Raw genomic sequence first — 27,022 nt, forward strand, 5'->3', positions numbered from 1 at the left:
GTATCATTTCAATCTGTTGTAGTTACCAAGTTATATCATAAAGTTATATAATTCCATATTATTTGTACTACTGCAGCCATCTCTGCTTTTTCAAACATAATTTGCATTGGAAATCACAGGAGCACTTTTCACATGTTAATTTTATAGTTTGCTGCTCTGGTTACTGTGACAAATCATGTGGATTAAATTTGTTATACAATAGAGATTTATACATTAGATGTAGATACCAGAGTGCCTCATTATTTATCAAATTACATTCTTAAGTGAACTTATTGTCTATTTTGTTCCTGGGAGCTCCACATACAGCTAAATATGTAAAGTGCTTCATTAATAGTGAGTAGGTGAGAAGTCCATTATCTACTGTACATATATACAGCTTTGTGCTGGAACAGGTCTTTTTGCTCACACTCTCTGCCTAGATAATAGATGGATAATAAACAAAAAGTCCATTTGTGGACATAACAGGATGTCAGAGTCTGTCATGATCTAATTAAAATGCAAGATTTTACCAGGTGTCAAGGTCTAAGTAGAATTTTCCTTCATAGTATTTGTCCTAAGGAATGTTTATACATCATTTACATGTCAATGAGATTTACATGAGAGACCTGGAGACAAATAGTCTGAGAACCTTCTGGTCATCCCGGGAACTATTGAAGAGAGATGGGGAGGAATGACTATAAATAGGCAGTATCAGCCCAGTGTTAGTGAGTTGGTGGCTGGAGAGCTGGAAGGATGGAGCAGTAAGAATGATCAGGAGGGAAAGAGATAGAAGGAGAAATCTTCAGAGTAAAGTTAGTATGTTTATATAGTTAGTTCTGCAACATAACAGAATTATATTTTTTTCATTACACTAATTTGCATTGTATATCCTGCACTTTCAATTATCATTAGTAAATATTGTATAGCAAAATGAAGCTGGGTTAACTTGTCTTGAACTATAAATATCCTGATAATACACTGTACATTATATCTATCTACTTTCCCACATGGTTGCAGTGTAATTAGATATTCATGAACCATTATAATTATCAATGTACATTTATATTATCTTCAAAAAGATAACAAGAAGCGCAAACAGGTTACACAAATTATATACCACACATCCAGTTAATAATTACAAATTATTTATTACCATCTAACATACAAAATTAAAATAAAATCCACCTAAATAAATAAAAAATAGAAAAATAACCCAATTGTCTTTTAATTGTAAAATAAAATAAATGGTTATTATTATTATTATTATTATTATTATTATTATTATTATTAGGATAAAGTGGTGTCCTTTTGAGATATGTCCCAGATGTGCGTCCTTACAGTGCAATAAAACAAATCTGTGTATTATGTCTTATTTTTATCAGTGAATCATATTGAAATCAGAGTTACTGCTGATATGTAGAACAGGTCTTTCTGCTCACACCCTCTGCCTACACAATAGACAAATCCTAAACAAAGGGTCCATTTGTTGACATAACAGGATGTCAGAGACTGTGCTGATCTAATTAGAATTCAAGATCTTACCACCTGCCAAGGTGTAATTAGAATTTTCCTTTGTATTCAGTGACCTTAGGAATGTTTATATGTCATTTACAAGTCAATGTGATTGACATGCGAGACCTGGAGACAAACAGTCTGAGAACCTTCTGATCATCCCGGGAACTATTGAAGAGAGATGGGGAGGAATGACTATAAATAGGCAGTATCAATAGAGCACATCATTGTTTATTTAAATTTGTTTGATAAAACTACACTGTTTGGTGCTTTTTCTTGTGTGATACTTTATAGATATATACCTGGAACAGGTGTCCAAGGAAAGAGCAGCCTCCTGTATGGTGTTAATTTATTTGATTGTTATTTGTTTATCACTTAATATTCAGTAATCACTTAGTGCCACAATTTTATTCCTGTGAAGATATATAAATATGTACTTAGTGGACACTTTATTAGATACCTCTAGTACTGGACAGGACCCCCATTTAGGTGCTGCCACATGATTTACTGATTATATATTTACATGACTCCAGAGTTCCTCATTTTTAACACTTTATCTGCCTTAGTGTACTTGTGAATTTTATTCAAAGGATTAACACCTACATCTAATTATGTAAGATGCTTAATTAATAGTGAGTCTGTGGTGATAACATTATCTCCTGTATGGATATATCACAACTTTTTTGCCTTGTTTGAGTGTATAGATAGGCCTTTACAGTTTTCAATTAAGTATGTATGTTTCTGTATCAATGTACACAAAAATAAAAACAATGGTCAATGTCTGTTTCATAGTTGTTAGTGTATAAAATAGTTTTTGTATTCCTTATCCAATATAACACTGCCGTTGTTAAAGCATTTTCATTAATATAACATTAATTTTATAATTAATTTTGCTTACAGATGAACTAATGGGCAGGATTCCCATTAATAACAGAAGACATCGTGAAAATTTCCTTGTTCTGTGAGCATCTGAGTGTTCCAAAAAAACTCACATACAAGTCATATATACTACAGTGATCAATACTTCTGTATAGCAGCTAACTTCATTTTTGAATTGGAGAAACTTTCGACAACTAGTTTGTTGTCAAACACATGATGAATATAGAAGGAGAGAAGCCCTATTTGTGCTCTGAATGTGACAAAACATTTTCATGTAAATCAAAACTAATTAAACATCAGAGGATTCACACAGAAGAGAAACCATTTAAATGTTCTGAATGTAGCAAATGTTTTACACAGAAATCTGATCTTTTTGTACATCAGAGGATTCACACAGGAGAGAAACCATTTAAATGCTCTGAATGTAGCAAGTGTTTTACCCATTTGGAAAATCTTGTTTTACATCAGAGGATTCACACGGGAGAGAAACCATATACATGCTCTGAATGTAGCAAGTGTTTTACCCAATTGGAAAATCTTGTTTTACATCAGAGGATTCACACAGGAGAGAAACCATATAAATGCTCTGAATGTAGCAAATGTTTTACCCGAACGTCATCTCTTGAAAAACATTGGAAGATTCACACAGGAGAGAAGCCATTTAAATACTCTGACTGTAGCAAGTTGTTAGAGTGAAATTGTATGATTATTGATTTAATATCTATCATGTGCTAAGCTTTAGGAGCTAATATGTTAGTAAAGCGAAGCGTTCTGCACAGAGCCGCACAAGAGTATTAGCAGAAAACCTGGAAAGAGATAATGCATAAAGAAGATAGAATTGTTTGAACTTTGTTGGAAAACTGCAATATATATAATTGTTGATTGACTTTCTTTCATAATTTACTGTCTTATAATTGGTTGTTCAGCATCTATACCCCTAGACTTACATGTATAAAAATAGACACTGAAGCGGTCTCAAATTGTAACAGAATAAAAGCTGCTCAGCATTATATCATACAGGTGTTGAGTATTTTCTGTTCACCAGTCGACTGAAAACAAAGAAAGATCTGACTGACATTGAAGGTGATTGATAGAAGTATCGGTGAACCCCGATAGAAAGCGTCAGTGGTATGATACACTACTAGGGGGCACTGGAACGGGAATGGGGGTATTGAATTCAATTGACATAGAAACCATCAGTAGCAAGATGAGCAATGCAGGTCACCAGTTGGATAAAATAGTACATATGCAGGCTGATTGGATGCCCACTCTTTATACACCCATACAGCAACATTTAAGAGTAACTCAAGAATTGCTTCAGATTTTCAACCAGTCACAAATTACACAGGTTAAATTGGACAGAAACATTACTAAAATCTTTGACTGGACAGTGTGCAATATGCAGGTAATAGCACAGGTAATGCAGAAACAAGTCACCCAAACCCAATTCCTTGGTAAACATGAAGAATTCTATAGGTCACTATTTAACTTGACCAACACGCTCTGGTTTGAGATGAGCACAACAAAGGTAGAATGTTCAGATCAAGCCTGCACAGGGGTACTAGAGGTGTTTAATGTTACGCAAGAAAAGACAGTTTGTAAATTTATGATATTACCAGTACCCCTGTACACACCATCTGGGGGTACCCAGCTATGGACACCCAATATGAAAGGATCCTACATAGAATAAGAATCAAATCAGACTCATGATACCTCATTATGTACAAAAACTAACAGAGGTATAGTGTGCAATAAACACTCGCCTATATATGAGCCCTGTCAACTGCAACACCCCACCAGTGCGTGTAAATGGACCTTACATGACCCCAGTAAGGATATGTACATCGAGATAGCACCACAAGTAGTCTGTATAATAAGTACAATGAAAGAAGGCTTACAGGCCATAGGTAAGCACCCACCATTCTCCGGATGTCTATATAATGTTACAATCTTTAAGTGGAAAAATCAGACACATATATTTTTACCAGATACCGAAACACAGGTAACATTGAAAGGGGAGGAGTACAAACTTAAAGATAGAAATGTATCATTTAACCTACAGCTTCTTATTATTTCAAATTAACAATACTCAACTATTAGATAAACACCTAAAAGAGGTAAATTATTTTACTCATCATGCAAAAATGACTACAATAATAGAGGCAGGTGAACTAGTACATTTAACCTCGGAATTGAAAGATGGATTATCGCATCATTGGTGGGACATATTTGTTAATGGATCTTATTCCATGAAAAAAGCTATGAATATCTTGATTCACCCATTGTTACTAATTCTTTTTGTACTAACTATAATGATTATATGGAACTGCTACTTAACATGTAATACAAGAAAGCTTTTGAATAGATATCAGCAAAGTATTCCCCTCTATGCACCTAGATAAAACATTAAATAGGGAAAGAAAAGTTATGGTGATAAAGTACCAGAGATGTGTGCTGAATGAATTCTTGTTCTACCTATATGGGGTCCTTATGATACCATATGATGTAAATGTAGGTACTAACTGTCTTCTGCTGAGTATCACCATGACTTATAGGTAGAAGTTAATTGTTAATATTTAATCAAAGAGGGGAGTGTTAGAGTGAAATTGTATGATTATTGATTTAATATCTATCATGTACTAAGCTTTAGAAGCTAATATGTTATGCTATAACTTTAAGAGAAATTAGCAGATATTATGTTCAGTTTAAAAGACAAATTATTCAAGGTTATGAAACTACATAGCAGGATGTTCTCATGAACAGAAACAGACCAAGGACACGCAGTAAAGCGAAACGTTCTTCACAGAGCAGCACAAGAGTATTGGCAGAAAACCTGGAAAGAGATAATGCATAAAGAAGATAGAATAGTTTGAACTTTGTTGGAAAACTGCAATATATATAATTGTTGATTGACTTTCTTTCATAATTTACTGTCTTATAATTGGTTGTTCAGCATCTATACCCCTAGACTTACATGTATAAAAATAGACGCTGAAGCGGTCTCAATTTGTAACAGAATAAAAGTTGCTCAGCATTATATCATACAGGTGTTGGGTATTTTCTGTTCACCAGTCGACTAAAAACAAAGAAAGATCTGACTGACATTGAAGGTGATTGATAGAAGTATCGGTGAACCCCGATACCCCAACAAAGTATTTTACCCACAAGCCAGCTCTTGTACAACATCAGAGAATTCACACAGGAGAGAAAACAGGTATTTGGTCTTAATGCAGCAAGTGTTTTAGTGAAATAGAAAGGAAAGCACTTGTCACTCACCAGAAGATTCATACACAAGAGTCACCCTGAGGATCTGAATGTAGCATATATATCATATTTAGGTTATCTTGTTGTATCATCATAATATCCATACAGGGGATATGCAGTTTTAATTATTTTCAATCTATAAGTGTTTTATATAACATCAAGGCCATGTTAAATGTCAGAGAAGACTAGAGAGGTCTGACAAGGGGACTTGGAGGCATTTTCCCTCTGGGATGGTCTAACTGTTATGAACTAGAGCTGCAATACACAATACCACAATAACAATGGGGCAGCCCTTGCTGAGCTCTGTAATATACAGCTGCTCTGCTCATGCAGGTACAGGGACTAGTAGAATAAAGAACGTTCTATCCAGAAGAGAGTTCCTGCAGCTCTTCTCAGGCGATGATTGTGAAATACAATCATATGACAATTATCTAATCTGTTTTGCTCATGAATTGTGCAATGATGGAAAATTACTAAATACATGTCTCTTTTTATGCAATTCTATATTGTGCAACACGTTCTCTTAAAAGTACAGACCCTAAACTTAAATATATGAGCTAATATGTATTTCTGTTAAAAGTTACTTCAACAACACTACATGAGTCATTAATGAAAATGCAACAATAAGTGGCACGTCACAAATAGTACACTCAAAACAAATATGAAAATTTGCCAAAGAAAAAAGTAAAATTGGCAATGATTAAATCTTATCCCATAGTCCACAAGGCATATGTAAATCAATATAATTTTGCTTGGATTGTTTCTAGGTGTCTCACTCAAAAATGTTCCCAAAAGAAAAGAAAATGGAAAAAATAGTGTAATACATTCAATGGATTTTCTCACCACCATGTGCATTAAACATCTCACATGCACAAGCGTGATTCCAGAGAGACTAGAAAGGTGCCACTTCCATATTGAAAAAGGTAAATACCATAGTCACAACTATATAAAATGCAATATGAGAAGGTAATAGATAGGGGTCTCCTTCACCTGTTTTCGGAGCCCCACATGCAATGTCACTTACACAAACCCGTGGATATTCAAAGCCTTCAAAAACATATAGTTTCAACTTCCTAATATTTTCAGCACAGGGTCTTGCCCTCATATGATCAAATTCACCACTAGGGATAATATTCCATATGCAAACAGAAATTCAGGTAACCACAAAAAGAAAATAGTGGTTTTACCCTTTATTTATCGACAATCCCTATTCAACAGATATGATAAAATCACATGAATTTGTATAATGATAGCACATATACAGGGGAATAGCAATTGCGCCTACCAGAGTCCCCAAAGGTTTCAGCAGCAAAATGACATATCCTGCAGATGAAACAGCTGTTTTTCCTATTCAAGATGGTAATAGGTAAGGGAGCGTTTTGGGGTGCACCTTGTTTGACCCCAGGAAAACTGAATCATTTGACGTGTTTGAGGCCCCTCCCTGAAATAATCCATAGCACTATATCTTAGCCATAGCATATACTCCTATAGTCGAGTACAAGGGGAAGCCATGTACCGCCGCGCAGTGCCATCAAAGAGGCGTGGCCATACCATTGTGGGTGTGGCTTGCATCACGTTGGGTGTCCTTAGCAGATGAAAAACTCTAGGCCACCCTCCTACAGAAAAAAACCTGCATTGCTGCATACACCATTGGCAGAAGTGGGCAGCGCCTGCTCACCAGAGCGTGACATATATCCCAGCAGTCCTTACTTTCAGGACAGCGGGACAGTGACCTAAAAGCAGCATTTTTAGTGGAAGATATGTAATTTCAATTATTTTATGTTTTTGCAAATATTTGTTTTGTGCTGTAACTGGATCTTGTAGAAGAGTCTGCTGGATTATTACTAGTATCTGTATTTGTAAGTAAATCATACTTCCAAGTGAAATTACAACACTACTGTATTGAACATTGCATACAGAGAGCTCCACCCCCCTAAAGAAGCTCCTACCCAGAACATAGGTTTCAAATAACATGTACATCACGCTGCTCCCCTTCATCACTGCAGCCCCCTGCATCACACTGTGGCCCCTTATTACAGCCCCTCTCATCACACTGTGCCCTCCTTTATCATTACACTGCATCACACTGCAGCCCCCTGCATCACACTGCGGCCCCTTATAACAGCCCCTCTCATCACACTGTGCCCTCCTTTATCATTACACTGCATCACACTGCAGCCCCCTGCATCACACTGTGGCCCCATATTGTAGCTCCTCTCATCACACTGTGCCCTCCTTTATCATTACACTGCAACACACTGCAGCCCCCTGCATCACACTGTGGCCCCTTATTACAGCCCCTCTCATCACACTGTGCCCTTCTTTATCATTACACTGCAACACACTGCAGCCCCTGCATCACACTGCGGCCCCTTATTAGAGCCCCTCTCATCACACTGTGCCCTCCTTTATCATTACACTGCATCACACTGTGGTCTCTGTATCACATTGTGGTCCCAGCAGTTAAAGAATAAAGACTATGGACCCCATATTTTTTTCAAAGGATCTAGAAGAATATTTATGTATACTAGTCCTATACTCCGTACGATGAATATTAAGCCACTATAAACTGAGGGTAGCTGAGGGTGCTCCTAGTAAATGGCTGCATAGGAGAGTTGCTCCTGACAATTGTTAAACTTATTTTTAGCATTTTATGGGGCATTTTGTCACCTCCTAATGTCTCATTTACCTTGTAACACTCAGTGGGAAGCTGCCAATCAAGAAGAGGTGACTCCTCAGAAGTTACCCAATACTACACAAAGCTGGAGAAACACACCCACAGCCGGAGACGCCGCAGTTTCCGCATATTCCAGCAGAATAGGGTGAACTTCTTGACAAAAGGGGATATCTTATCTTACAAGGTTTTACATAATTACAGACCTTAAGCAATTGTTTTTGAAGCACCTGAAATACAATAGATTGTCACATCAATCAAATCAGACATATCTGTCCTTGTATTTCATAGGTCAACAAATGAGAAACTACATGAAGACTTGCAGTGGTTCCAACGAGACACAGACAGGGACCTAGATTATTTGACCAGGAAACTCTAAGAGATAAAAAAAACCTCAGATCTTAAAAAAGGGAAATAATCTAAGGATCAGGCACATACCTGAAACTACATCCAAGTGTGACCGTTTCTCATAAGTATGAATGAGAGATCAGTATGTAGTGCAATATTGTCAGAAAAAAGGATACAAACATTTAAATTATATTGGTGCCCACCTTACAGAACACACTACTATGCTCAGTGTTGGCCCTACTACCCTGGCGAGTCACCCTCATAGCTGTTATAACCTTGAGATAGTTGATGGCTTATAAAAAAAACAAAACTACATTCTGTATATAATCGTTCTCATTGTGTGATAAATACTTAACACTACAAAACTGTGTGTGTCTACAGTAAACTTTTTACTCTATTTTCTATCCCCTCACGGGGGTCCCTACATACACAATTTAGTTTGCAGGACCCTCTCCCCTGACAGGAGACATATTAAAGAAATATATAAATCCTCCTTTGTGTGTTGAACAAGGGAATATGATAACCCTGACCTCACACTGTGCTCTCCTTTATCATAGTGTGCCACTGCCTCCGTTAGTTTACTTACCTTTGTATTACGTTCTTCTCTTCTGTTTTACTCTTTTCTATTTTCTGTTTTCTCAACTTGTGTTCTATATTCATTCTTGTCTGTCACACGCTCCTCTCCTCTGTGAGTCTTGTTGTCGGGCATGATGACTTCTCACAGCGTCACTGACACCCGACAATCAGTGGAACACAATGGAGCGCAGAGAAGGGGAGGAGGCTGCCGGGCGACACCGCAATCAGGTCATTTTTTTTCTTTCCTCTGCAGCAATTTTGGATTTTTTGGGCTGTTGCCCACCACCCCCGCCGGGCCCCCGATGCGACTCCTGGGCCCTAGGCAGGTGACTAAGCTGCCTAGCTGTAAATCTGGCCCTGCACAGGAGGTCCCGCTAGTACTGATAGCAATTGAATAGCAAACTCTCTGCCTCAGTGTAATTAATAGCAAAGTGTATTGTAAGTCATACAATTAACGTATTTTGAATCTTACAATAAAATCTATTACTTAGCTATAAATATTTTGTATTTTTTGTTAGATCATTTAGTTTACTTAACTGGTAGATATTATTTAATCTCTAGCTGTTGCCTTTTACCAATGTAGACTTGTGGCTGAATGAGGATCATCTGTTTATCTGCAGCCGCTGACTTATGTATTTATTTAGTTCATCTGACACATGTGATACATCAACGCTCCCACTTAATTTATGTGATGTAATGTGACACATTGTTGCTTCCACTTAGTTTATTGTGATACATATATGTGATACATTTAGTTTTGCCTCTTGTCACTGTTGTTTCATCTATTCTAGTTTAAATTACTTGGGTCTATTATTCTAATCAGAGTTTCTCACAAATTTGTACATACGCTGATAATCAGCACTTTACTATGAACTATTATTATTCCATAAGTGTTTATCTAATGTACAGGTATTTTGATAGTAGATACAAGTCAGATCCATTGATACATATATATATATATATATATATATATATAAATAAACCATATAAACCTTTAAATGCTAATATATGTTTGAATTATATAACTTAAATATCATAGACCCTTTTAGTATTCCTTACATTATTAGACATTCGTCTTTCCGTTTTTACAGGTGATTAGTGATCAGTTGTGACTGAATACATCACATATAAATACTGAGACCGTGTCACCTGGATTCATCCTTCTGATGAAAGTCCAACAGCACAGAAACGTGTCAAGGTTCTTACTTCAGTCTCCATAAGGATTGATCACATTATTTTCAGAAGTAGATCTCTGCTTTCAGCATTTGAGCTGTGTCAGCTGACACTACTTGGAGGGACATAAGATGTGAGAAATTCAATATGTATTGTGAGTCTATTTTTCCCTGTTATTCTAAGGCAGAACATTGGTAACTGAAGGGTTTTAGATCTCAATGTTACTCACCTTTATACTGACTGTCTCCTTATAATCCTGAATTCCATGAATGACATTGCAAAGTGAACTCGGGTGACATTAATTTATCTGATATATGATCATTATTAACTAGATCTAATAATTGTATACATAAATCTTTGCTTTATAACAATGAAAAGGAGTTTTTTTTTAATTGTGTAGCAAATAGATTTGATAGTTTTAAAAGAGGTTCTGCGATATCTATCATTCTGTCTTAGATTAGATGAATATTGTTAATAATCTGCCTTTTCAATTTCATTTATTATAAATAAATTACTTTTATCTTTTCATATAGGTTATTTTTAACAATGAATACAATTGATATCAGAGTTACTGCTGATATGTAGAACTGGTCTTTCAGCTCACACTCTCTGCCTACACAATAGACAAATACTAAACAAAGGGTCAATTTGTTGACATAACAGGACGCCAGAGACTGTGATAATCTAACTAGAATGCAAGATTTTACCTCCTGCCAAGATCTAATTAGAATTCAGTGACCTTAGGAATGTTTATACCTCATTTACATGTCAGTGAGATTTACATGAGAGACCTGGAGACAAACAGCCTGAGAACCTTCTGGTCATCCTGGGAACTATTGAAGAGAGATGGGGAGGAATGACTATAAATAGGCAGTATCAGCCCAGTGTTAGTGAGTTGGTGGCTGGAGAGCTGGAAGGATGGAACAGTAAGAATGATCAGGAGGGAAAGAGATAGAAGGAGAAATCTTCAGAGTAAGGTAATTGTATTACCCTTAAGAAGATACATAATGACGTTTTGTGTATATTATGTTGTAAATATTGTAGTATTATACATGTGTTATGCGTTCTCGCCTTAACAATGTTTGTATAGTTAGCACTACAACCTAACATAATTATAATTTTTTCATGTGCATTGTACTTTGCATTAATATAACTAAATATTGTATAGCAAAATAAAGATGGGTCAACATGTATTGAACTATAAATATCCAGATAATACACTGTACATCATATGTATCTACTTTCCCACATGGTTTCAGTGTAGTTAGATATTCATGAACCATTATAAATATCAACGTACATTTATATTATCTTCAAAAAGAAAAAAATAAGCACAAACAGGCTACCCAAATTATATACGTAAGGTAATTATATTATACATAAGAATATACTGATATATACACAAATTTTTGGAGATATTATGTTGTAGATATTGTATTGTTATAAGTGTGTTCTCCCATAGTCGTATAAGCTATATTTTGTTGCACAATTAAGATTAAGGTCCAAATATTCTCATGAACCAATAATTGTATAAATGATAATGAATTTAGTGTAGCAATACTTCTATCAATAAAAAATTAATATGTATATATCATAAATACTGTATGTCAGTGGTTCCCAAACTTTTGCAGTTTGCGGCACCCTTAGAGTCTCCAAAATATTTTCAAGGTACCCTCCAAAATAATTACTGAGCAGTCCCGTTTTATAAGTAGTTGTGGCAAAAAACGTAATAAGTATTTAGGTCAGGACAGAAATACTTATTTTGTTCTATGCAAAAATAATACACATAAATTATAGGGAAAAGAATATTTATATATTTTTTTTCAATTATATTTCTGTCAAAAAAATAATTTACAGCTAACACACACTATGCCCTCCTTTATCCACACACTCTGTGCCCCCTGCATCCACACACTCTGTGCCCCCTGCATCCAGACACTCTGTGCCCCCTGCATCCACACACTCTGTGCCCCCTGCATCCACACACTCTGTGCCCCCTGCATCCACACACTCTGTGCCCCCTGCATCCAGACACTCTGTGCCCCCTGCATCCACACACTCTGTGCCTCCTGCATCCAGACACTCTGTGCCCCCTGCATCCACACACTCTGTGCCCCCTGCATCCACACACTCTGTGCCCCCTGCATCCACACACTCTGTGCCCCCTGCATCCAGACACTCTGTGCCCCCTGCATCCAGACACTCTGTGCCCCCTGCATCCAGACACTCTGTGCCCCCTGCATCCACACACTCTGTGCCCCCTGCATCCACACACTCTGTGCCTCCTGCATCCAGACACTCTGTGCCCCCTGCATCCAGACACTCTGTGCCCCTACATCCACACAGTCTGTGCCCTCCTTCATCTCTACACACACTGTGTCCTCCTTCAACTCCACACACTCTGTGTCCTCCTTCATCTCCACACACTCTGTGCCCCCTGCATCCACACACTCTATGCCCCCTACATCCATACAGTCTGTGCCCTCTACATCCATACAGTCTGTGCCCTCCTTCATCTACACACTCTGTGCCCCCATCATCCACACACTCTGTGCCCCCTGCATCCACATACTCTGTGCCCTCCTTCATCTCCACACACTCTGTGTCCTCATTCATCTCCACACACTCTGTGTCCTCCTTCATCTCCACACACTCTGTGCCCCCTGCATCCACACACTCTATGCCCCCTACATCCATACAGTCTGTGCCCTCCTTCATCTACACACTCTGTGCCCCCATCATCCACACACTCTGTGCCCCCTGCATCCACACACTCTGTGCCCCCTGCATCCAGACACTCTGTGCCCCTACATCCACACAGTCTGTGCCCTCCTTCATCTCTACACACACTGTGTCCTCCTTCAACTCCACACACTCTGTGTCCTCCTTCATCTCCACACACTCTGTGCCCCCTGCATCCACACACTCTATGCCCCCTACATCCATACAGTCTGTGCCCTCTACATCCACACAGTCTGTGCCCTCCTTCATCTACACACTCTGTGCCCCCATCATCCACACACTCTGTGCCCCCTGCATCCACATACTCTGTGCCCTCCTTCATCTCCACACACTCTGTGTCCTCATTCATCTCCACACACTCTGTGTCCTCCTTCATCTCCACACACTCTGTGCCCCCTGCATCCACACACTCTATGCCCCCTACATCCATACAGTCTGTGCCCTCCTTCATCTACACACTCTGTGCCCCCATCATCCACACACTCTGTGCCCCCTGCATCCACACACTCTGTGCCCTCCTTCATCTCCACACACTCTGTGCCCTCCTTCATCTCCACACACTCTGTGCCCTCCTTCATCTCCACACACTCTGTGCCCCCTGCATCCACACACTCTGTGCCCCCTGCATCCACACAGTCTGTGCCCTCCTTCATCCACACTCTGTGCCCCCATCATCCACACACTCTGTGCCCCCTGCATCCACATACTCTGTGCCCTCCTTCATCTCCACACACTCTGTGCCCTCCTTCATCTCCACACACTCTGTGTCCTCCTTCATCTCCACACACTCTGTGTCCTCCTTCATCTCCACACACTCTGTGTCCTCCTTCATCTCCACACACTCTGTGCCCCCTGCATCCACACACTCTATGCCCCCTACATCCATACAGTCTGTGCCCTCCTTCATCTACACACTCTGTGCCCCCATCATCCACACACTCTGTGCCCTCCTTCATCTCCACATACTCTGTGCCCTCCTTCATCTCCACACACTGTGCCCTCCTTCATCTCCACACACTCTGTGCCCTCCTTCATCTCCACACACTCTGTGCCCTCCTTCATCCACACACTCTGTGCCCTCCTTCATCCACACACTGTGTGCCCTCCTTCATCTCCACACACTGTGTGCCCTCCTTCATCCACACACTTTGTACCCCTGCATCCACTCTCTCTGCCCCCTCTGCATCCACTCACTATTTCCGCTCTGCATTCTTGCTCTGCCCCCTCTGCATTCTTGCTCTGCCCCCTCTGCATCCTTGCTCTGCACCCTCTGTATCCTCGCTCTGCCCCCTCTGCATCCTCGCTCTGCCCCCTCCTTCATTCTATTGCCTCTCCATTGCTGTTTCCTATCACCATCCATTCCCCTCCTTTTCTTTTCTTACCATACTTGACCTTCTTTCTTCTGTCTTTTCTTCTATCTTACCAATTCGGCGGTGCCTCGGACCCAGCAACCACTCCCGTGCCGCTTGTCACGCCTGACATTAAGTGAGAAGTAAGGAGGGAGGAGGATGCTGGGTCCCGGGCACCGCCGGATTGGTACGTTTTTGTTTTTATCCTCCACCTGACCACAGCACCCCGGTGACAGTGGCGCGGCACCCCTGGGAGCCGCGGCGCACACTTTGGGAACCTAGGCTGTATGTATTAGAATCACACAATGAAAAGTGCCAAAATCAGTGCTATGATTCTCTATCTTTTTATGAGTAGAACTTTTTCAAATAGACTCTTTAGCCAACTACTTGTAGAAGACAACAGGTATCTCAGATAAGATTTATATCTAATTTCCTTTGGTATATGGATATTGATTATAGCACATCACTGTTTATTTAAATTTATTTGATAACACTACACTGTTTTGTGCTTTTTCTTGTGTGATTCTTTGTAGATGTATTACTGGAACTGGTGTCTATGGAAAGAGCAGCCTCCTGTATGGTGTTAATTTATTTGATAATTTTTTTGGTTTATCACTTAATATTGGGTAATCAGTTAGCGCCACATAGTTTACTCTTGTGAAGACATATAGATATGCACTCAGTGGCCACTTTACTAGGTACAACTTTCTAGAACTGGGTAGGACCCCCATTTAGGTTGCTGTCACATAATTAACTGACTATATATTACATTACTGCTGAGTGTCTAAATGTTAATACTTTTTCTTCTTTAGTGTACTTGTTGTGAATTTTATTCACAGGAGAAACACTTACATCTAAAGATGTAAACTGATAAATAATAGAGAGTCTGTGGGGAGTCTATTTAGTACAGATAGGGCTACACAGTTTTCATTTAAGTATGTATGTTTCTGTATCGCTGTACACAAAAATAAAAACAATGGTCAATGTCTGAGTCATAGTTGTTAGTGTATAAAACATTTTTGTATTCCTTATCCAATATAACATTACTATTGTTCAAGTAGTTTCATTAATGTAATGATTAGGCTGCTAAATCTTAACATTCTTTTTGCTTACAGGTGAATTAATGAGCAGGATTCCCATTAATAACAGAAGACATCTTGGAAAGGTCCTTGTTCTCTGAGCATCTGAATGTTCCAAAACAACTCACCTACAAGTCATAAATACTATAGTGATCAATTCTTCTTTACAGCAACTAACTTCATTTTTGAATAGGAGAAAATTTCTACAGCTAATTTCTTGCTAAGCATATGATGAATCTAAAAGGAGAAAAGCCCTATCTGTGCTCTGAATGTGACAAAACATTTTCATGTAAATCACAACTGATTGCACATCAGAGGATTCACACAGGAGAGAAACCATTTAATTGCACTGAGTGTAGCAAATGTTATGCCCAGAAATCAATGCTTGTTGTACATCAGAGGATTCACACAGGAGAGAAACCATTTAAATGCTCTGAATGTAGCAAATATTTTACCCAGAAGTTAGTCCTTGTAAGACATCAGATGACACACACAGGAGAGAAACCGTTTAAATGCTCTGAATGTAGCAAGTGTTTTACAAAAAAGACAAATCTTGCAAGACATCAGAGGATTCACACAGGAGAAAAACCATTTAATTGTTCTGAATGTGGCAAGTGTTTTACTGATAAATCAACGCTGGTTGAACATCAGAGGATTCACACAGGAGAGAAACCATTTAAATGCTCTGAATGTAGCAAATATTTTGCCGAGAAGTCAACTCTTGTAAAACATCAGCGAATTCACACAGGAGAGAAACCATTTAAATGCTCTGAATGTAGCAAATGTTTTACCCAGAAGTCACATCTTGTAAAACATCACAGAATTCACACAGGAGAGAAACAATTTAAATGCTCTGAATGTAGCAAATGTTTCACCCAGAAATTAAATTTTGCTGCACATCAGAAGGTTCACTCGACATATAAACCATTAAAGACTAGAGCAGTCTGGTAATTGGACTTGGGGGCATATTCCCACCTGTCGTGGTTTTCCTGTTATGAACTAGAGTTCTCTATAACTAGAGCTAGACAATGATGATGTGACAGCCCTTGTCAAGCTCTGTAATATACGGCTGTTCTGCTCATGCAGGTGCTGGGACTAGTATATACAATAACTTTCTATCTAGTAGTGAGTTACAGCAGCTCTTCTCAGTACTGGGATTACTTCTATGACAGACAGAGCTATCAGTACTGAATATTTCTATAGGTACACTGCACACTGCCCTGTTTTACACTACATGTGCTCCTATTGGTCTATGTTATAGACTCTGTGTTCTTTATTTCATACTTTTCTATTATTGTCTTATCTCCCTCTGTAATGATAGCTATATACTCAGACAGGGTTATTTAGCAAATGTTGAATGTAAAATGCTGTTTCTGTACCCGATAACAACCAATCAGATCATCACATTTGCTGGTTTGATGATAGCAGGCTGCTAATAGCTGATATCAGGTTGCTATGGGTTACAGCACATCCTTGTTCTTAACACCATGTTATAAAATAAGTCTCAAGGAGGACACATTGTTACCCAGGGTACCTGTTATGGTCATTCAAAAGTATTTCCTCTAAACTCTGTAGTGATCGTCATCAGACAGCACTGACCTGTATATAGACTGAAGGACCATGTTCACACAATATCTGTAATTACCATATTATGTCACTGACAACTGGTTGTATCACACTTGATGTTTAATAAAATCTGAAATTGATAAATGTGGAGATTCTGTTTTTGATTGTGGAACTAATATTTATTCCAGTAATAATGAATATTATACACTCTGCTACATTTTAGATGATGGAACCAGGGGTGATAATTAGGTGGTCATCTATGCTGACAACTTGACAACCAATAATAAATACACAGCAAGGACATATTTCTAACATACAGCAAATGTATTAGCTATGTGTTTTTTTTCTCAAATGAAATATAAACACAGGGTCTGATTCATCAAGGAACGTACATTTTTTGCGTCTATTCCTCAAATTTAATCTGCACATGCTCAGAACTGGGCCATACGCAACTAAACACAGCAATGTTCAAATCATCTTCGTAGTCAAATGACACTTACTACAGCTTATGGTTTCAGGGAGGGAATGGAACGGGGAAGTATAATTGCACTGCAGTTACTTGTTAAAGCTTGGAACCAAGTTGCAGAGCTCTGTGTAAGTCACCTCTTATTCCAAATGCAAGGTACTCAGATATCAATCCATGTTAGGGAATGCTCCCACCAATATTAAAAGTAACAAAAACAGTCCATTAGGCAACATTTAGAAGCCAAAAACATTCCACTGTCCACAGTATACTTGTTTTTGTACCTTATTTTCAGACGATCAACTGGCTTCTGTGAAGTTGAAGAAAATCCGTATATAGTAAAGACCACAGTGAGTCCTAGTAATTGATGAGCTGAAAAAATTAATACACTTACCAACTAGTATATATACTGACGTGCTTTGTTGCCTCTTTGGGGGCAGTTTCATCAGAGGTTGATGAAACCACCCCCAAGAGACGGAGCTAATGTGAGCTAATTGAATATCTTTAGTTAAGAGGAGTTTGGGTGACTGTATTTTGCAATTTGCCTTTACAAAGTTTCACTTGCCTACACTAGGATCTATATATTGTGTTGTTAGATATGTATGATTATTTTATTTAAAATTGTTATATATTATTAAAATCAATAGATTGAATGTTATACTACTTTATTCATTTCAAACAGTGCTCTTCTATTTTTTATTCTCAGTTTGACCTTTTTAGCAGTAACAGTATCTGCATATTGTTGTAGCGGCGGTTAATGAAGCTCCCTAAGGAAGTAAACCCGTAAGTGCCCTATTGGTTGTTTTTTCTCTTTCTTCTATTTATGCACATGCCTACACATAGTGATCTGCATATTATTTCTTTAAAGCGCTGGACTATATTTTCTTTTGTTTGCATATACACAGTGGGCTTAATTGTTCTGGCTGCACTCCTTGGTGTCATTGATCTCTAAAATGGTTTTGTTCTCTGTGGACAAAGCAGGGTGACCCCACTAGAGAGCCACAAAATACAATTGGTAACAAATACAATTCCTTTCTTCTGCAAATATCCACAAAATATACATACACTGTATAGTAACGTAACATTGCGTACACACGTATGATTGTACACATCTGTTCTTAAGGAACATAAAACTGGTTATTGTGTTATAAAGTTAGTTATCTAGTTAACTCCGTGGAATTCACTGTTTATGTTTGTATATTGTCTACCTAGTGGTTCCTGAAAATTAGGCAGTTGGGAGCCATAGATAATGTGGGCTTGTTGTTTAATCACTGGGACTTAATGAGCTTTCCAGATTATGTGGGTTGGAAGGCAATTTGATGATGTTCTCACTGAGCCCTATTAACTTTGGACAGATAAGAAAAGTTTAGTCCCAAGTCAGCCCAGAATATATTGGCACCATATAGTTCACTACAGTGAATATTACTACAGCAGGGTATAAAGCTAGGGTGCATACTGTCTGAGAGTGAGCTACTTCATTGGAAGGCTGAGCAGGAATTCTGGTTCTGTCAGTCTGGTCTTTCCATATTTGGTTTAACCGGCCATGTGAGACGATATGCCAGACTGTGAGACACGGAGCTATTCCCTATTGTGACTCAGAATAATAGACTTTGCCACTACCTCAAATCACTGTCAGGGACTGTTTGGCTGCTACATCCCACTAAGTCATACAGAGCGGTTATACAGACATTGTAGCTGACATTTCCCTGTTCCTTCTGTTAGCTTTGGCTGAAAACTGGAACTTTTCATTGTATTGTGTGAATTTTAAAAATAGGATGTTGCTTTTTTTAAAAAAAAAAAATCGGTCAATAGAAAGATTGGGAGAAATGGGATCCAATTTGTTTTTCTAAACTTGAAATTTCTAAGGCTGATTATTTTCTTGATGCTGCCTTAATAAAATACCCTCATATGTAGCCTTGTCTGCTTCTCAGAGTATCTGTTGTGTCTCCTGCTGTCACATGGTCATCTCCTCATGGCTATCTCCCCCCACTCCAGGACACTCTCGCCCCCCCTCTCTCTTTCTGTTAATAACACTACCCTCCTTTCTGTCTCTGAAATCTGCTGCATAGGGGTCATCCTCGACTCTTCTCTTTACTTCAAACCCCACATACTTTTACCCTCAAAATCCTGCTACTTCCACCTCTGGAATATATCCAAGATCCTGGTCTTTCTCACATGGGAGCCACCAAAACTCATATTCGCTTCCTGGTAATCTCTTGCCTTGATTACTGTAGCCTATTTCACTCTGGCCTATCCAACTCCAACCTTCCCCTTCTTAAATCTACCCTCAATGCTGCTTCACAACTTATTTCTCTCTCCCTCTGCAATATCTCTTACTCTGTCACCCTGTATTTTTTCCACACACACACACACTAACACACGCCGCTAGGCTTTTCTATAATAGATATGTATATTACGCACATGTTACCACAGTACTGATAGAGAATATATAGATATATTACACACATGATACCACAGTACTGATAGATAATATATAGATATATTACACACATGATACCACAGTACTGATAGAGAATATATAGATATATTACACACATGATACCACAGTACTGATAGATAATATATAGATATATTACACACATGATACCACAGTACTGATAGATAATATATAGATATATTACACACATGATACCACAGTACTGATAGATAATATAGAGATATATTGCACACATGATACCACAGTACTGATAGAGAATATATAGATATATTACACACATGATACCACAGTACTGATAGAGAATATATAGATATATTACACACATGATACCACAGTACTGATAGAGAATATATAGATATATTACACACATGATACCACAGTACTGATAGAAAATATATAGGTATATTACACACATGATACCACAGTACTGATAGAGAATAAATAGATATATTATACACATGATACCACAGTACTGATAGAGAATATATAGATATATTACACACATGATACCACAGTACTGATAGAGAATATATAGATATAATACACACATGATACAACAGCACTGATAGAGAATATATAGATATATTACACACATGATACCACAGTACTGATAGAGAATATATAGATATATTACACCCATGATACCACAGTACTGATAGAGAATATATAGATATAATACACACATGATACAACAGCACTGATAGAGAATATATAGATATATTACACACATGATACCACAGTACTGATAGAGAATTTATAGATATAATACACACATGATATCACAGTACTGATAGAGAATATATAGATATATTACACACATGATACCACAGTACTGATAGAGAATATATAGATATATTACACACATGATATCACAGTACTGATAGAGAATATATAGATATATTACACACATGATATCACAGCACTGACAGAGAATATATAGATATATTACACACATGATACCACAGTACTGATAGAGAATATATAGATATATTACACACATGATACCACAGTACTGATAGAGAATATATAGATATATTACACACATGATATCACAGTACTGATAGAGAATATATAGATATATTACACACATGATACCACAGCACTGATAGAGAATATATAGATATATTACACACATGATACCACAGCACTGATAGAGAATATATAGATATAATACACACAAGATACCACAGCACTGATAGAGAATATATTAATGCCAAACTACATTTACTATATTATCATGTAATCAATGGTTGGCTCGTGGAACTATTTGGCCTTAATCTTAAATAATTATGCAACAAAAGTTTATTTTTAAGAGTATGGGAGAATTAAATTATTCCTATACTTACATATATGGTTCATACAGTTTAGAAGAAAACCTAGAAATGTCCATCAATATATTTATGTATATTTTAAAAATTTACATTAATAATTAGTTATTCCTCCCCGTCTCTCCTCAGTAGGTCCCTGGATGACCAAAATATATTATCATACTGTTTGTCTCCAGGTAATATTTAAATTAGGGTTTCATAAAATCTCTAAGTTTTCCTTCATCAATGCCCAGTCTTATGTAAACATCACTGACTTAAAAATGAGATATAAACATTTCTAAGGTCACTTACTACAAAGGAAAATTCTAATTAGACCTCAGCAGGTGGTTAAATCTTCTAATTAGATCAGCACAGTCTCTGATATTCTTTTATGTCAACAAATGGACCTTTTGTTTAGGATTCACCCATTGTCTATGCAGAGGGTGTGAGCAGAAAGATCTGTTCTATGTATCAGCAGTAACTTTGATTTGAATATGATTCGCTGATAAAAATAAGACATAACACACAGACTTGTTTTATTGCACTGTAAGGACCCACATCTGGAACATATCTCAAAGGGTTACCTTTTCTAACCTAATAATAATAATATTAATAATAATATTATTATTATTATTATCAATTATTTGTTAGGCGCCACAAGGTATCCGCAGCGCCGCACACAGTACTAACAGTAGACTATACAGGGTGAAACCATACAGAACAATGAACAAAAAGTACCAATATTTCGGAAACTCCGGCCAGTCATATGCAGTAAAGATGGAGCGGAAGAACAGGTATGGAGACAGGAGGGGAGGGGGCCCTGCTCATACGAGCTTACATCCTAAGGCAGGGTAAACAGACCAGGCACAAGAGGAGCCAGTTGAGGCAAGAGAAAAGAAGGGAGGACGAGCTAAAGGGAGGAGATGGGGGTTAAGTAGATGGTTGGTAGGCTTTGAGGAAGAGGTGAGTTTTGAGTGCACGTTTGAAGGAGCACAGAGTAGGAGAGAGACAGATGGAACGAGGGAGGTCATTCCAGAGAAGGGGGGCTGCACGGGAAAAGTCTGGGATTCTGGAGTGAGTCTTGGATTCTGGAGATAATAAATTATCTTTGTGAAATGACTCACTTTTCCTTCATTCATAGACTAGATCACATACTTCAGCAGATACTTGAATAAAAGTGACTTAAAGAAACATTGCTTGTGATATACAGATATACAACACAACACGACAATAAAACATTTAATAACATACAGGATATATACACCAATATATTTTGGTGCCAAATGGGCACTTCATGAAGCTAATGTATGAAATTATCTATCACTTTGGGTGAAATACGGATTGGAAGTCACTCACCCACCCATTCACTTGTACAGGTCAGTAACAGAGAACAGCTCAGAATGCCTGATGGATGACATGGATTAGGGGGCAAAGATAGAAGAATATGGGGCTCTCTGTACTAGTGTTTTCCTTACCTTCTAAGTGAGCCCAGTGTTTTGCAGGAAATCCAGGTGACATAATTCATTTCTGACTTTTAGCTTTATCATGACAATAACAAATACAGGTCAGATAAAATATAACATATACAGTGTACAGTACAACGACCTCAGAGTATATTTTCATTATCAATGTATGAGACAGAGAAAACATTAAGCATCCATATTCAGCATTGCACAAAAGTGACTCTACTGTGCAAATAATCTGGTTACCAAACAATAAGAATTTACCTGTGATTGTTCAATCTGGTCTCTGTGTCTTCAATATTTCCAATCACTCCATAGTATTTATCATTCTCACCCATGTAACATTGTTTATATGGGTGGGGTGCGATTTAACATAGATGACAAAAACGACTGTGAGTATAACTACAAAAAAATTAACAAACCTACTTGCCCGACAGTTAATAAATGCAGACGGACCTTCATAATGACAAAAGATGTCCCCGACAGTCTGCTGAGAAATCACGACCACCAGTAATGCCGGCAGGGTGTTTTGACGTCATTTAAAATGGCGCCCAAGATATCACCACTTTTAAAGCGTCACTGCCGATTGTCATGAAAGGTAAGTGTTAGGGTAATGTAATCTAATGTGCGTTTTTTTTAAAAAACAGACGTCCATCGGGTATGCGCACGTCCATGTTCAACAAGAAGCGGATGTAAAGATACGTGTGTTGATGAATACGGGTCTATGTGCGCTCTGCTCTATCAGATAATACACTGTGGGATACATCCCATACATATGTGGAATATCAAGTTCCAAAACAACGCACAGAAAAAAAAGATGTAATTGATGTGACCTGTTAATAATATAGTTATTAATGACAAAACATTACAGATTACAAGTCTGCTGCCATCCTGGTAAATGACAGGAGATTTTTAGCAAGAATGTCAAGGTACATTTTTCCATTCATCCTTCCTTCAACCATATGTAGTATGCCAGTATTGTGTGCAGAAAAACAGCCCCACACCACGATGTGGGGCTATTGGTATGGTGTTTTTGGGGTGATGTGCAGCGCCATTTCTCCTCCAAACATGGTGTGTATTATGGCATCCAAAGAGTTCAATTTTGCTCTCATCTGACCACACTATAGTCTCCCAGTATTTCACAGGCTTGTCCAAATGTTGTGCAGCAAACTTTAAACCAAGCTTCAACATGTTTTTTCTTCAGCAAAGGAGTCTTGCGTGGTGAGCGTTCATACAGACCATGGCGGCAGAGTGCATTACTTATTGTTTTCTTTGAAGCAATTGTACCTGCTAATTCCAGGTCTATCTGAAGCTCTCCGCAAGTGGTCCTTGGTTCTTGGAGAACCCTTCTGATAATTTTTTTCATTCCTCTGTCAGAAATCTTACGAGGTGCACCTGGTCGTGGCTGGTTTATGGTGAATGATGTTCTTTCCACTTCCGGATTATGACCCCAATAGTGATCACTGGAACATTCAGCAGTTTAGAGATCCATCTGTAACCAATGCAATCAGTATGTTTTGCAACAATAAGGTAGCAAAGATATTGAAAGAGCTCTTTGCTTTTACCCATCATTAGATGTTTCTTGTGTGACACCTTCATAATGAGACACCTTTTTATAGGCAGTTTTGGCTGAACTAGCTGGCAGGATTGCTTTCTAATTACTAATAGATTACAGTTGGTGTCTTGGCTTTCCATGCCTTTTTGCACCTCCCTTTCTTCATGTCTTCAATACTTTTTCCCTGTGTCATTTTACATTATTGCACAAAACTTAATTTATGGACATCAATTGTTTGATTTCTTTGCATGTGTGGATTGCAAGGGTTGCTGCTGACATGTGGTGTAAATTTCATTACAATAGCACCATTAAATATATAATTACTGAGAAAAATGTTGATGTGTTCAATACTTATTTCACCCGCTGTATTTGATCATGCACAATCTAATGTCTGAGAAATACACAGATGAAATGCGTTGAGGACTAGCGATTCCATTGTGGGACTATTTATTCTTTGTTTCTTGATCTGGAGCTGACACTGTGACTTAGCTTCTATCGGATGTAACAGCTGAACCAGACAGAAGATACCATTCACTGATGGATGTCACAAAGAAACCCAGATAAGCATTTTATACTTGTTCTTATGTAAGTAAGTGTGATACTTATTTTCAGTGCAATAAATCTGCTGAATTTACAGTGTTACACTATGATGGTTTTTCTTTCTACCTATTCTGTGTACTGCTGAGATGTCTCAGCAGCATCAATAGAGATCACAGCTATACAAGAAGTGCCATTATAGGAGTTATCATGGGATGTTTGGAGAAATTGCTCATTATACAGATAAGCGCTAAAGATTGTTTATTTGGTACGCATTTGTCATATTGGAAAGGATATCCTTGGGATTGCATGAACTCTCTGCTCACGATTTGCCATATATGTTCACATTTGCACTATATCTTTTCTGAGACTGTCATATGATAGTGAACTTCCTTTAATATTCTCATCTATATGTATCTCTCAGTACTGTTAACACAAACAATACTACACCATTTTGGCGCCCTATCCCATGTGCTTATTTTTCTGTATATATATATATATATATATATATATATATATATATATATACATATATATATATATATATATATATACACATAAGATCTGTTAATACATGTTTAATATATGTTTTCAATTTTGTATCTGAAATATCATTGAGCCTTTTAGCAGTACTTAAAGTATTAGACATTCGTCATTCTGTTGTACAGGTGATTAGTGATCAGTTGTGATTGAATACATCACATATAAATACTGAGACTGTGTCACCTGGATTCATCCTTCTGATGAAAGTCCAACAGCACAGAAACGTGTCAAGGTTCTTACTACAGTCTCCATAAGGATTGGTCACACTATTTTCAGAAGTAGATCTCTGCTTTCAGCATCTGAGCTGTGTCACCTTACGGTACTTGGAGGGACATAAGGTCTGAGAAATTCAATATCTATGGTGAGCCTCTTTTTCACTGTCATTTTAAGCCAAAACACTGGTAATGTAAGGGTTTTAGATCTCAACTTTACTCACCTTTATACTGACTGTATCCTTACAATCTTGAATTCTATGAATGATTGACATTGCTAAGTTAGCTGTTCAAGCCTGTTCTCTGAACTCGGCTGACATTAACTTATCTGATAAATTATCCTAACTGCTAATTCTAATCATTGTATGCATAAATCTTTGAATCATGTTCCCGAGGGTGCTATCACCTGCTTTTTAACAAGTGAAAAGGAGTTTTTTTTCTGTAAAATGAATTTGATTTTTTAAATTAGGTTCTGTGATATCTATCATGATGGCTTAATTTAGATGAATATCATTAATAATCTGCCATAACAAATTAATTTACTTAAATATTTTGTTATGTTTTATTTTTAACAATTAATTTTAGTTATGTTAGTGTTACTATTGATATTCAGAACATACCTTTCTGCTCTCACTCTCTGTCTAGATAATAGATGAATCCTAAACAATAGGTCCATTTGTTGACATAACAGGATGTCAGAGACTGCGCTGATCTAATAAGAATGTGAGATTTTACCAGCTGCCAAGGTCTAATTAGAATTCTCCTTTGTAGTAAGTAGGAATGTTTATACCTCATTTACATATCAGTGAGATTTACATGAGAGACCTGGAGACAAACAGTGTGAGATCCTTCTGGTCATCCCGGGAACTATTGAAGAGAGATGGGGAGGAATGACTATAAATAGGCAGTATCAGCCCAGTGTTAGTGAGTTGGTGGCTGGAGAGCTGGAAGGAGAGAACAGTAAGAATGATCAGGAGGGAAAGAGATAGAAGGAGAAATCTTCAGAGTAAGGTAATGATATTATACATAAGAATATACTGATACATACAGAATTACAATTATTAGCGTTCACTACTGTACATTGTATATTCTGTACTTTGTATTATCTATTAGTAAAAGTGTTATTGCAAAACAAAGCTGGGAAAACATGTGTTGAACGTTATATATATCCTGATGATACACTGTACATTATATGTATCTGCTTTCTCCTATGGTTCTGGTGTAGCTAGATATAGAAAAACCTCTTTTGTATGAGTAAAACTTTTTTGAAGAGAACTTTCAGCCAATTGTTTGAAGAAGACAACAGATATTGATTAGAGCACATCACTGTTTATTTATAGTTG

Source organism: Mixophyes fleayi, chromosome 4, assembly GCF_038048845.1.
Source record: "Mixophyes fleayi isolate aMixFle1 chromosome 4, aMixFle1.hap1, whole genome shotgun sequence".
Taxonomy (NCBI): domain Eukaryota; kingdom Metazoa; phylum Chordata; class Amphibia; order Anura; family Limnodynastidae; genus Mixophyes; species Mixophyes fleayi.